Genomic DNA, 13,878 nt, shown 5'->3' with positions numbered 1-13,878 from the left:
ATAAAGATGAGTCATCAGCCAGCTACAGTCCTTTAATGGCTGATTTCTTCTGTTTATTTCTACAATTCTACAACACTTCTGTTGCTTTTATTTGTGGTTTTATGATTTGAAAGTAAACAGGGATCATATATTGTTTGATGTTGCCAGGGTTGGAGGATTTGAGCAATAGGGAGAGGCCGAACTGTTTTCCCTGGAGCGTTGGAGGCTGAAGGTTATAGAGGTTTACAAAATTATGAGGGGCATGGATAGGGTAAATAGACAAAGTCTTTTCCCTGGGGTAGGGGAGTCCAGAACTAGAGGGCATAGGTTTAGCGTGAGAGGGGAAAGATATAAAAGAGACCTAAGGGGCAAGTTTGTCACGCAGAGGGTGGTACTTGTATGAATGAGCTGCCAGAGGATGTGGTGGAGGCTGGTACAATTGCAACATTTAAAAGACATTTGGATGGGTATTATGAGTAGGAAGGGTTTGGAGGGATATGGGCCGGCTGCTGGCAGGTGGGACTAGATTGGGTTGGGATATCTAGTCAGCATGGACGGGTTGGACCGAAGAGTCTGTTTCCATGCTGTACATCTCTGTGACTCCATGACTTCAAGGTTTTTGCATAAAGCTGTAGTTCTTAAACATGGATGGAGGAATGGGCCTTCCTTTTGGGATAATGCACACGAGCACATTGAATAGAGGTCAGACAGAATAGGACAAGATGGTTGAAGAGTGAAGAGGATAGGGAGAAGGTTTCATAACAGAAAAATCATAACCCAGGAAGGCTGTTTATGCAGCACCAGACCTTTGGTGGAGACTATTATTGATGTGCTTGTGCTTCACCTCTGAACTCATCACTGAACTCTGCCAACTTTCAAGGTGTGGCACATGGAATTTAATTTAGATGAATGTTAGGTGCTGCATTGTGGGAAGGCAAATCAGGGCAGTGCTTATATACTCAATGGTAACGTTCTGGGGAGTGCTGCTGAACAAAGAGACCTTGGAATGCAGGTTCATAGCTCCTGAAAGTGGAGTCACAGGAAAGAGGGTAGTGAAGAAGGCATTTAATATCCTTGCCTTTATTGGTCAGTTAATTGATTGTAGGAGTTGGGAGATCATGTTCTGGCTGTCAAGGATATTGGTTAGGCCACTTATGGAATACTGTGTGCAATTCTGCTCTCCCTCCTATAGGAAGGATATTGAGAAAAGTGAAAAGGTTTAGAAAAGATTTACATGGATGTTGGAGGGTTTGAGCTATAGGGAGAGTCTGAATAGGCTGAGGTTACTTTCCATAGTGGGTTAGAGATTGACAGGTGACTTTATAGAGGTTCATAAAATCATGAGGGGCGTGATAAGTTAAATAGACAAGGTCTTTGCCTTGAGAATGGAGGATTCCAGAACTAGAGGACATATGTTTAAGGTGAGAAGGGAAGGATTTAAAAAGATCTAAAGGGCAACATTTTTACATAGAGCGCGGTGCGAGCATTGAAAGAGCTGCCAGATGAAGGAGTGGGGGCTGATACAATTGCAACATTCAAAAGGCATCTAGAAGGGTATATGATTAGGAAAGATTTAGAAGAATATGGGCCAAATGCTGGCAAATGGGACTAGATTTATCAAGGATATCTGGTCGGCATGGATGAGTTGGACCGATAGTCTATTTCTTTGCTGTATATCTCTCGGACTCTACACTGTAGAGCAAAACTCATCTTACCAATGACTGTGACTGTGAATTTTAATGCGTCTAGTACCATCCAGCTTGTTGCTCGAGATAGAATCATAGAGTCATAGAATCATACAGCATGGAAATAGATCCCACAGCCCAAGTTTCCATGCCAATTTTGCCTCCATTTGGACTCTAAACCTTTCCTATCCAAGTGCCTATCCAAATATCTTTGAAATATTGAAATTGTGCTTGACTCTTCCCCTTCCTCTGGCAGCTCGTTCCACATACACAAAACCCTTTGCATGAAAAGGTGACCCCTCGGGTCCCTTTTAAATCTTTCCCTCTCACCTTAAACCAATGATCGCCAGTCTTGGACTAGATACTGGAGCCGTCTGCAGAATGAAACTAATCACCATTGTACATTTCCCTTGTACCCGTTTTTCAATTGTCTCTGCGTTTGACTGTTTTTTGGCTGATAGAAGTCATTTTCTTCTACTGGAGAAAACTGAATCTGGATTTAGATGGCCCAGCTGTGCACTGCACCACTTCAGCAAGGGTCTGGGCTAGTCTGACCTGGCTAACTGACAGAGAACAGCTTCACAGCCTTCTAAATTCAGCACTTCCAAATATCTATCTCGCTCTCTTTTGAAACATCATATGGAATTTGACTTCACCACTCTCTTAGGCAATACATTCCACATCCTAACAGCTCTTTGAATAAGGATGTTTCTCTTCATCTCAATCCTAGTTCACTTACTGGCAATCTTGAAACTGTGGCCGCCTAGTTACTGACATGCAAACAGAATATTCTTCTTTATCCCGTCATAATTTTGAGCACGTTAATAAAATAACCTCTTAATCTTCTCTGTTCTCCTTGCATCTAAAATCCATCATTACTGGCATCATTCAAATAAGTCTCCTTTACACATTCTTCAGGGTTTAAACAACATTCCTTAAATAAGATGCCCAGAACGGAACACACTACTCCAAGTTTGTTCTGTCCAATGATTTGTACAGATGTAACATTATTTCCTTGCTTTTGGACTCTATGCCTATATCTATAAACCCAAGGATTCTATGAGCCTTCTTAAAAACCATTTCAGCCTGTCTGGCTACCTTCAGAGAATTGTGCGCTTAAACTCCAAGGTCTCTCTGCTCCTGTACTCCCCTCAAAGTTCGACCATTGAACCTGTAGTGTTTCTCCATTTTTCTTCACATTTGGAGCCAAAGAGTCAAACAGCATGGAAACAGACCCTTTGGTCCATGCTGAACATAATCCCAGACTAAACTCATCCCATCTGCCTGCTCCTGGCCCATATACCTCCAAACCTTTCCTTTTTCATGTATCTATCCAAATGTCTTTTAAACATTGTAATTGTACCCACATCCTCACTTTCTCAGGAAGTTCTCTCCACATGCAAACCACCCTCTATGTAAAACATTTATCTCTTATTTCTTTTTAAAATCTCTCTCCTCTCACCTTAAAAATGTACCCCCTAGTCTTGAAATCCACCATACTAGGGAAATGACACCAAACATTAATTCTATCTATACCTCTCATTATTTTATAAACTTCTATCAGATCGCCTCCTAATCTCCTATGCTCCAGTGAAGAAGTCCCAGCCTATCCAGCCTTTCTTTATAACTCAACCCTTTCATACCCAGCAACACCCTGGTAAATCTCTTCTGAACCCTCCCCAGCTTGAACTCTCTCCTTCCTATAATTGGGTGCCCAGAACTGGACAAAATATTCCAGAAGAGGCCTCACCAATGTCCTGTACAACCTCAAGCTGACTTCCCAACTCCTATATTCAAAGGACTGAGCTATAATGATAAGCATGCCAAACATCTTTTTAACCACCCTATCTATATGTAACACAAAATTCAAAGAATTATGTATCTGCATCCCTAGGTCCCTCTGTTCTACAACACTACCCAAGGCACTACCATCAATTGTGTAAGCCCTATTCTGGTTTGTTGTACCAAAATACCATTTCTTACACTTATCCAGATTGAATTCCATCTGCTATTTTTCAGCCCATTGACCCATTTGATCAAGATCCTTTTGTAATCTTAAAAAAAATCTTCACTGTCTACAATGCCACCAATTTTGTTGTCATCTGCAAGCTTACTAACCATGCTTTCTATTTTCTCATAGAAATCATTTATATAAATGTCAAACAAAAGAGGGCCAAGAACAAATCCCTGTGGAACACTGTAGGTCACAGGGCTCCAGTCCAAAAAGCAACCCTCTACCATTATTCTCTGCCTTCTGCCATTAAACCAATTACGTATCCAATAGGCAAGCTTACCTTGAAGCCTATGTGATCTAACTTTACTAATTAGTCTACCATGCAGAACCTTGTCGTAGGGTTTAGTAAAATCCAAATAAACTTCATCTACTGCTCTGTCATCATCAATCTTTTTTAGTAACTTCCTCAAAAGACTCAATCAAGATTAGATTAGATTACTTACAGTGTGGAAACAGGCCCTTCGGCCCAACAAGTCCACACCGACCCACCGAAGCGCAACCTACCCATACCCCTACATTTTCCCCTTACCTAACACTACAGGCAATTTAGCATGGCCAATTCACCTGACCTGCACATCTTTGGACTGTGGGAGGAAACCGGAGCACCCGGAGGAAACCCACGCAGACACGGGGAGAACGTGCAAACTCCACACAGTCAGTCGCCTGAGGTGGGAATTGAACACGGGTCTCTGGCGCTGTGAGGCAGCAATGCTAACCACTGTGCCACCGTGCCGCCCACCAAGGTTGTGAGACAAATTTTCCTTGCGCAAAACCATGCTGACTATCTTTAATTAATTTTTCTTTCCTCTCTAAATGTCCGTAAGTCCTGCCTTTTATAATCACCTCCAACAATATACCCACAACCGAAGTCAGACTCACAGTTCTATAGTTCCCCAGTTGCTTCTGACAATCCTTCTTACTAAAGTAAAGCATTAACCATGCTCCAGTCATCTATTTGATCCCTGGGGAGCACCACTTTAAACTCATCTTCAGTATGAGAAATGGCCATGTATGACCCTTTCTTTCCTACCTTTTAGCCAACTTCTAATCCTTGCTAGGAGAAAGTGAGGATTGCAGATGCTGGAGATTCATCGATCCCAAACATTTCTAATTTGCTAACCAGCCTGCAAAGTGCCACAATATCAAATATTTTCTGCAAGTCCAAATATACCACATCCACAGTACTACCCTCATCCAATGCCTACATCACCTTGTCAAAGAATCCAAAATTTGTCAGATATGACCTGCCCTTGACAAAGCCATGTTGACTGTTTCGTATTAACTTATTTTTCTTCAGTGTAATTTATCTTATCCTGTATTATGGCATCCATCAGTATTCCCACTACTGATGTCAAGCTGACAGGTCTGTAGTTTCCTGGGTTATCATTTGCCCCTTTCTTAAACAATGGCATCACATTTGCAATCCTCCAGATACCAGGACTACTCTGAGTTCAGAGAGGCCTGGAAATTTCTGTCAATAGCTCTGCAGTTTGCTCCCTTATCTGTCTTATCAATCTAGGATGCATCCCATTCAGGCCTGATGATTCTTATTTTTTACCTGGAGTGCAGCCAATATTTTTAGCACCTCTTCCTATCTATCACGATATTGCTTAGTTGCACAGCACCCACATTTTCAACTGGGCCATTGTCACCATTATCTAATTTGGAAAAGTCAGAAGCAAAGTATTCATTTAATACCTCTGCGATACCACTTGCTACAGTTTACATTGCTTGTTCCTTATGGGCCCCATTCTTTCCTTCACTAATCTTTTACTGTTAATATGTTTTAAAAACATTTTACTATTTGTTTTAGCATAGCTTGCCATCATTTCCTCATGCTTACTTTTAGCCCTTCTTATTCCAGCCTGAGCCTCTTTCCTATATTTGAGATGCTCTTTCTCTTACCATTATTGTTGTGGTATGCTACGAAATTACACTACTTGCTGAAGATGCAGCCAATGAACAGCACAGTTAGTACGCATAAAAATTGATTACAGATGATATTTTGCCTGCACTTAAAACTAGCGGACCACTGAAACTGCAATTGGAAAGTGAAGAAGGAGCAGTGTGTAGTGGCCCTTTTGAATATTGTCTTGATGCAACTTCTTTTGTGTGTATTGGGGTGGTTGCACACCAGAACTGCAAAAAGAGGAAGAGGAACACCTATCTGCCAAAAACGGTATTCGCCAAAAACGGATATCCTCGCAATTTCATCAACAGATGCCTAATGGAAAGACAACGGAACGAGGACATGCCGCAACCCAAAGGACTAGCCACACTACCATACATCAAGAACATCTCTGAAATGACAGCCAGACTACTGCGACCACTAGGACTTATAACAGCACACAAACCAACAGCCACTCTCAGACAACAACTCACCAAAACAAAGGACCCGATACCCAACATGAGCAAAACTAATGTAGTGTACAAAATCCCATGCAAGGACTGCACAAAACACTACATAGGACAAACAGGAAGACAGCTAAAGATTCGCATCCACGAACACCAACTAGCCACGAAACGACACGACCAGCTATCCCTAGTAGCCACACACGCAGACGACAAGCAACATGAATTTGACTGAGACAACACTACCATTATAGGGCAAGCCAAACAAAGAACAGCCAGGGAATTCCTAGAAGCATGGCACTCATCCACAAACTCCATCAACAAACACATCGACCTGGACCCAATATACCAGCCACTACAGCGGACAGCTGAAACTGACAACCGGAAGCGGCAGGGACAGGCCACTATAAATGCCGGAGGAAACACCACAGAAGCGCTTCACAGGAGTCTCCCAAGCAATGAGGATGTCACCTAGACAGGGGACGAAACGTTTGCAACAAAAACTTCCAGCTCGGTGAACAGAACCACAGCAGAAATTAGTAGAAAAGCTCAGCAGATCTAGCAAAATCTATGGAGAGGAATCAAAGAGATCATAGAAATATCAGAGCAATTTCTAACCCAAGGGATCTGGCTGGGGTATGAGTACAAGAAGCTATTAAGAGATACTGGAAAAGCCAAGTCTAGAATTAATAATGTCATGTGGAAGAGTTTCAGTGGAGTTGAGCTAGAAAGTTAATGAAGGGCTGAATTTGAAGGCTCCTTTATATTAATAAAGTCAAAACTAAAGTCTATTTTCAGTCATTCAAAAAAATATTTATTATTTTCAAAGTAAGTATAAAACATTTACTTACGAGCTAATCTGAAGAAATGCTGTTGGTATCACTTGTTACATTATGTCTCTTTATCTTTTGTAAAGTTGCTGAATCAAAGCCATAGCTCAGTGCCAGGGTGCTTGCTCAGTGACTAAACCCTGATTAAATGACAGGTGCTATTTATAGAGAGGATACGTAAAAGGTTTTGGATTGGTTAAAAAAAAGACAGCATTTACCACTGAATAATGTACAAAATCTATAAAAATCTGTAGTGTTTGAATAAGAAGAATTTGTATTTATTTGTATTTGCACACTCAAAAGTCCTGTAGAACACTGAAATCCTTGATGATCTAACAGTTTATGCTGAAATTGATGCCAAGTCACAAACCAAGCTTTTTGAAAGTTTTGGTTCTGACTGTAACCCAGCACACTCTGCTTTACATGAACCATCACTTTTATTCACAGATTTTTGACAAGAACCAGAGCGTTGCTTTATTACTTTTTTAAAGGAGTCACTGTATTAACTTAGTTCCAAGCCATGCCTCTAACCATGTAAGGAAGTTAATAGTGACTTGGTGATTTGCTATATTTTTTTAATGGTTGATGCTATCTGGTAGGAGACTAAACTTGATGCAATCATTTTGGTGTGATACTGTTTTCAGTCAAATAAGGAATAGAATCCCTGTTTAAGAGAGCAGCCAAAAGAAAGGTTATGGTGGATGGATTGTTGATCAATGCAGAAATATGAAGGCAGAGGGAAATCCTGTTCACACCAAAAGAATTAACTTTGTCTTAGGTGGAGGCTATCATTTTCTAGGATTTGTGATATTCTGTTGATGACTTTCAGGGAAAACTGTAATTAAAATCTGAAGCAACAGATGTCAGTGTTAGATCTGTCCATCCCTCAACTCTTCAAACTATTTTCTTGCTTAAAGTGGTGAGGTTAAATCTCCAGAATAAAAAAAAGGTAATTCTAGCAATCTAAAGTGTTTAGACTCACTTCCTTGTTCTCCACATTGAACTGCATCTTCTACTAATCCACCTACTCCACCAACTTGTTTATCCCTTTGAAGTTCTACATTGTCCTCCTCACAATTTACAATGCTTCTAAGTTTTGCATCATCTGTAAAAAGCAAGGGTGCCAATGCCAGTTCCTGAGGAAGTGCTCCATAAGCCTTCCTCCAGCCCAAAAATATATTCACTCAAACATTACGCTCTGTTTCCTATCCCTCAGCCAGTTTTGTATCCATGTTGCTACTGACCCTGTATCCAATCAGCTTTAACCTTTCACACACATCTGTCATGTGGTACTGTATCAAACTCCTGGAAGTCCACCTTCACCACAACAACAGTTTTACCCTAATTGGCCTTCTCTGATTAGTTGAACATGGTTTCCCTTTTTGGAATCCATTTTGGCTCTTTCTAATTAATCCACAATTTACATTGTCACAAATAATTCCATTTTGAACAATTCTTTCTAGATGCATCTCCACAACTTAATTTAAACTGTCTGGTCTGTAATGCCTGGGCTTATTTTTGCAATGTTTTCTGAAGAAGGACTTGATATTTGTAATTCTCCAATATTTTTGCACAACTGCTAGGCTTGGGAAGACTGAGAGATTGTGGTCAATTTCATAGAACATAGAACAGTACCAGGTGATGAAGGAGCAGCACTCCACACTTATCTGGATTAAACTCCATCTGCCATCTCTGTGTCCATATTTGCAGCTGTTCATATTCTTGAACAATCTTCTACACTATCCACAGCTCCATTGAGCATTGTATCATTTGCAAATTTACTTCCCACCCATCTACATTTTCATTCAAGTCATTTATAAATATCAGAAACAGCAGAGATCCCAGTACGGATCCCTGTGCAACACAACTAGTCATGGACCTCCAGCCAGAAAAAAAACATCCTTTTACCGTCTTCCTTCTATATCTCTGCAATTTCCATTCTCACTTGCTTCAATATCCTTGGATGCAGGTCCCAATGCTTTGCCAAATGGAAGTACTGACAGCTTATCCAACACTTTCTCTTTAACAGTTTTGAGCCCTTCTAATGACTGAGTTTCCTCATTTCTCACCATGTCCTATGCCCTGTTGGTAAAGATTTATGAAAAGCATTAACTTAATAATTCAGCAAATCCCCATTTTGGTCTCTAATTAACCATACTCCTTTTCCCATCATTTTACTAATAATGTGTCTTTGCAAGACTTTGAGATTTTCCTTAATGCTAGTGGCCAATCCTTTTTTTTATATTCTCTGTCTGCTTCTCTTATATCATTTATCAGTCTCTGATTTCTGTATTATACAGTTTCTGTATTCCTTTGGCTCTCAGTTGTATTTTAAACATCTATCTTAAACATACTTTATCTTCTGTATTTTAATTATAATCTTATTTTCCATCCAGAAAGCTCTGAACTTGAACATGTTTTCTTTGGAGGACACATACCTTTGCCTTGATCAGAAAACAATCTGCTCTTCAAGGGTATTCCATTGTTCATTTGCTGTTTTTCCCTCCAATCTTTATTTCCAGTCTATCCAGTCCTGACTATGAAGTCAGCTCTCTTGCAGTTAATTATTCTTATTCGGGATTTCCGAATCTATCAATATTCTGTACCTTATGATACAATGATCACTAATTCCTAAATGATCCCCCACAGATATTTGAGCAACTTGGCTTACCGCATTTCCAATAAAGGTCGAACAATGCATCCTTTCCTGTGGACAAGATACTATTTGCTATCGGAAATTCTCCTTGAACACAGTTAAACACTTTTATTCCCACCTTCCCTGTTCTGTCAGATTTACTCTAGCTATCAGTAACCGAAGACAATTCTAATAACAGAATATGCCTGATGCTTTTTGTTACAGCAAAAAACACTAGGGATGTCACTAAATGGCTGCAGGGCTTTCCGAAGGGAATGGCAAACAGACAGACTGCTGTACATATTAGTACAATTGACAAAGGTATGAAAAGGATGAGGTTTTGAAAGCAAAAATTAGAAACTAGGAAGTAGATTAAACAACAAGACCCAAAAGGTAGTAATCTCATGTTTGAATAAAGGAAAAGTTTGGCCCTGTCCTCTACAAATTTCCTTCTTGAATATGGCCCAATGTTCTTCGACAGATTTACCTGAAAGTATTTCCACAGCAATCTTGAATCTAATGGAGTTATCATCGCTGTCTGCAAAGTGTTTCTCCATTGATACTTTAAATACTGCCCAGCTTCATTACCTAAAATTAAGTCCACAACCACAGTCTTGTAGGGACTTTGATATATCAGCTTAAAAAGCTGTACTGGATGCATTTTTAAAATTCCGCTTTCTCCAGATCTTTTGCACAATGACTACCCAAGTTAATGTTGATGAAGTTGTAATCCCCGATTATCATTACACTATTATTTTTATATTTCCCTGAAATACGCAGTATATCTGCTCTTCTTTTTCTCTTGACTGTTAGGGGCCTACAGTTCACACCCAGCAATGTGTTTGTTCTTTATAGGTTTCCAGGCTCTACCCACGTGATTTAAGTAGAGGAGCCTTGTAACCTGTCATCCCTCCTTACTGCTGCAATAGATTCCCTGATCAAATTTGCAACACCTCCGCCTCTTTTACTTAAAATGTGCAAGAGGAAACTTTAAGGGTATATTAAGAGAGTTAAAAGGAGATATGAAAAGATGGTGGCAAGTAAAATAAGGGAAAATTTTAAGTTATTCACAGGTATATTAAGGAAAGAGGAACACGATGGAAAGAGTAGGACCTGTTAAGGACCACAGTGATAATTTGTAAGTGACGTCTCAGGATATAGGTAGAGATTTCAATGAGTATTATAGGTTGATATTTGAAATAAATCAACTGAGGCCAGTATCCCATCACCAAGTCACACAATATTTACACACGTACAGTCCTTGATTAAGTTCTGCCACTTCAGAGTCAGCAATCAAAGTGTGAGTATCTCTGATACTCCCTTTTTTTTTGTTAGAGTTGGAGGGAGAAATGATGCACTCCACTCCCTGCGGTGCCCACCTCTCCCTGAACAACTCCAGGGTGTTGGTGGACACCACGTGCTCCTTCTCCAAGGACACCCAGACTCTACACTCCTGTTTATTTTTTTTTCTCTCGGGAAGAGGGGCAGGTAGTCGGCCCTAATTTCCTGTTTATTTATTTTTTTTTCTTCTTTTTTTAAAATTTAACCCCTACACTACCACCTAAGTGCGGTAGTGCTTATTTTATCCCCAGCACCCATGGTGTGTGTGTATACGTGTGAGACACAGTGAAAGACACAAAGTGCACAAATCTTTATTCAAATTCCACCACCAGGAAGATAGGAAAACACCCGGGTGGCCAGTGACAAACACTGCCCTTCACATCAAAGGGCAATGCTGTGTGATCAAAACAGTGAAGGGGAGGGTAGGGACTAAATCAAAATAGAGTTGGAGGGACACTCCCTTTTTTTTGTTTTAGACACCGCGTGCTCCTTCTCCAAGGACACCCGGCCTCTAACGTAACCGCGGAAGAGGAATCTCCTGGTTTTTTTTGGTTTTTTTTCGTTCTTTTTTTTTCCTTTCCCCCACACGAACACCTAAGTGCGGTAGTGCTTATTATATATATTTTTTTTTACCCCAGCACCCATGGTGTGTGTGTGTGCAGGTGTGAGACACAGTGAAAGACACAAAGTGCACCAATCTTTATTCAATTTCCACCACCAGGAAGATAGGAAAACACCCGGGTGGCCAGTGGCAAACACTGCCCTTCACATCAGAGGGCAGTGCTGTGTGATCAAAACAGTGAAGGGGAGGGTAGGGACTAAATCAAAATAGAATTGGAGGGAGAAATGATGCACTCCACTCCCTGCGGCGCCCACCTCACCCTGAACAACTCCAGGGTGTTGGTCGACACCGCGTGCTCCTTCTCCAAGGACACCCGGGCTCTAACGTAACCGCGGAAGAGGGGCAGGCAGTCGGCCCTAACGACCCCCTCCACGGCCCGCTGCCTGGACCTGTTGATGGCCAGTTTGGCCAGGCCCAGGAGCAGACCCACGAGGATGTCTACAGACCTGCCCTCCTTCCTCCGTACCGGGTGCCCAAAGATCAGGAGCGTGGGACTGAAGTGCAGCCAAAAACAGAGGAGAAGGTTTTTCAGGAAATCAAAAAGGGAGTGCAAACGCCCACACCCAATATACACGTGGTCCACGTACTCCACAGCGCCACAGAACAAGCAGTTGGGCTGGGAGTCCGTGAAGCACCGTAATCTGCGGTTGCAGGGGACTGCTGCGTGCAACACCCTCCACCCCAGATCCCCGAGAGAAAGGGGGAGGACTCCCGCGTAGAGAGCCCTCCACTGGGGATCCCCACCGCCCGGTGCACTCCCTTTTTTGTGCGGTAGTGCTTATTTTATCCCCAGCATCCATGGTGTGTGTGTGCAGGTGTGTGACACAGTGGAAGACACAAAGTGCACCAATCTTTATTCAATTTCCACCACCAAGAAGATAGGAAAACACCCGGGTGGCCAGTGACAAGCACTGCCCTTCACATCAAGGGACAGTGCTGTGTGATCAAAACAGTGAAGGGGAGGGTAGGGACTAAATCAAAATAGAATTGGAGGGAGAAATGATGCACTCCACTCCCTGCGGCGCCCACCTCTCCCTGAACAACTCCAGGGTGTTGGTCGACACCGCGTGCTCCTTCTCCAAGGACACCTGGGCCCTAACATAACCGCGGAAGAGGGGCAGGCAGTCGGCCTTAACGACCCCCTCCACGGCCCGCTGCCTGGACCTGTTGATGGCCAGTTTGGCCAGGCCCAGGAGCAGACCCACGAGGAGGTCTTCAGACTTGCCCTCCTTCCTCCGTACCGGGTGCCCAAAGATCAGGAGCGTGGGACTGAAGTGCAGCCAAAAACAGAGGAGAAGGTTTTTAAGGAAATCAAAAAGGGAGTGCAAACGCCCACACCCAATATATACATGGTCCACGGACTCCACAGCACCACAGAACAAGCAGTTGGGCTGGGAGTCTGTGAACCACCGCAATCTGCGGTTGCATGGGACTGCTGCGTGCAACACCCTCCACCCCAGATCCCCGAGAGAAAGGGGGAGGACTCCCGCGTAGAGAGCCCTCCACTGGGGATCCCCACCGCCAGGTGCACTCCCTTTTTTCTTTTTTTTTAAAAACAGTGCTGTGTGAATCCCTATTTATTTTTTTTCCTTTCTTTTTTCTTTTTTTTTTAATTTTAACCCCCACACTACCACCTAAGTGCGGTAGTGCTTATTTTATCCCCAGAACCCATGGTGTGTGTATGCAGGTGTGAGACACAGTGAAAGACAAAGTGCACGAATCTTTATTCAATTTCCACCACCAGGAAGATAGGAAAACACCCGGGTGGCCAGTGACAAGCATTGCCCTTCACATCAGACGGCAGTGACACTTCCCTTTTTTTAATTCGTTTTTCCTCTTTTTTTTTAAATAGAGTTGGAGGGAGAAATGATGCACTCCACTTATCTCCTGTTTATTTTATTTTATTTATTTATTTATTTTTTCTCTTTTGTGCAGGTGTGAGACACAGTGAGAGACACAAAGTGCACCAATCTTTATTCAATTTCCACCACCAGGAAGATAGGAAAATACCCGGGTGGCCAGTGACAAGCACTGCCCTTCACATCAGACGGCAGTGACACTTCCCTTTTTTTTTCTTATATTTTTTTTTGGAGGGAGAAATGATGATCCCCTGTTTAATTATTTATTTTTTCTTTTTTTTTTTCCTTTTTTTTCCCTTTTTTTTTAACCCCCACACTACCCCCTAAGTGCGGTAGTGCTTATTTTATCCCCAGCACCCATAGTGTGTGTGTGCAGGTGTGAGACACAGTGAAAGACACAAAGTGCACGAATTTTTATTCAATTTCCACCACCAGGAAGATAGGAAAACACCCGGGTGGCCAGTGACAAACACTGCCCTTCACAGCAAGGGACAGTGCTGAATCGCTGGTTTAATTTTTTTTTTAAGCACTCCTGTTTATATATATACTTTTTTCTCTTTT

General features: G+C 42.0%; 1 protein-coding gene across 1 annotated transcript in view; it reads left to right on the top strand.

Annotated features, from left to right (window-relative positions):
* The window catches only part of dpys (dihydropyrimidinase), a 119,595-nt gene extending 106,149 nt beyond the window's left edge, over positions 1–13,446 (top strand). The window contains exon 10 of the mRNA XM_087986347.1: positions 13,394–13,446. The gene's annotated coding sequence lies outside the window, so the exon portion shown is untranslated. The remainder of the gene's footprint in view (positions 1–13,393) is intronic.
* Positions 13,447–13,878: the final 432 nt, after the last annotated feature.

This window comes from Chiloscyllium plagiosum, unplaced genomic scaffold, assembly GCF_037043375.1.
Source record: "Chiloscyllium plagiosum isolate Xiang-an unplaced genomic scaffold, Cpla_swu_hap1 HiC_scaffold_4, whole genome shotgun sequence".
NCBI classification, from domain to species: domain Eukaryota; kingdom Metazoa; phylum Chordata; class Chondrichthyes; order Orectolobiformes; family Hemiscylliidae; genus Chiloscyllium; species Chiloscyllium plagiosum.
This window is presented reverse-complemented; position numbering and strand designations above follow the sequence as displayed.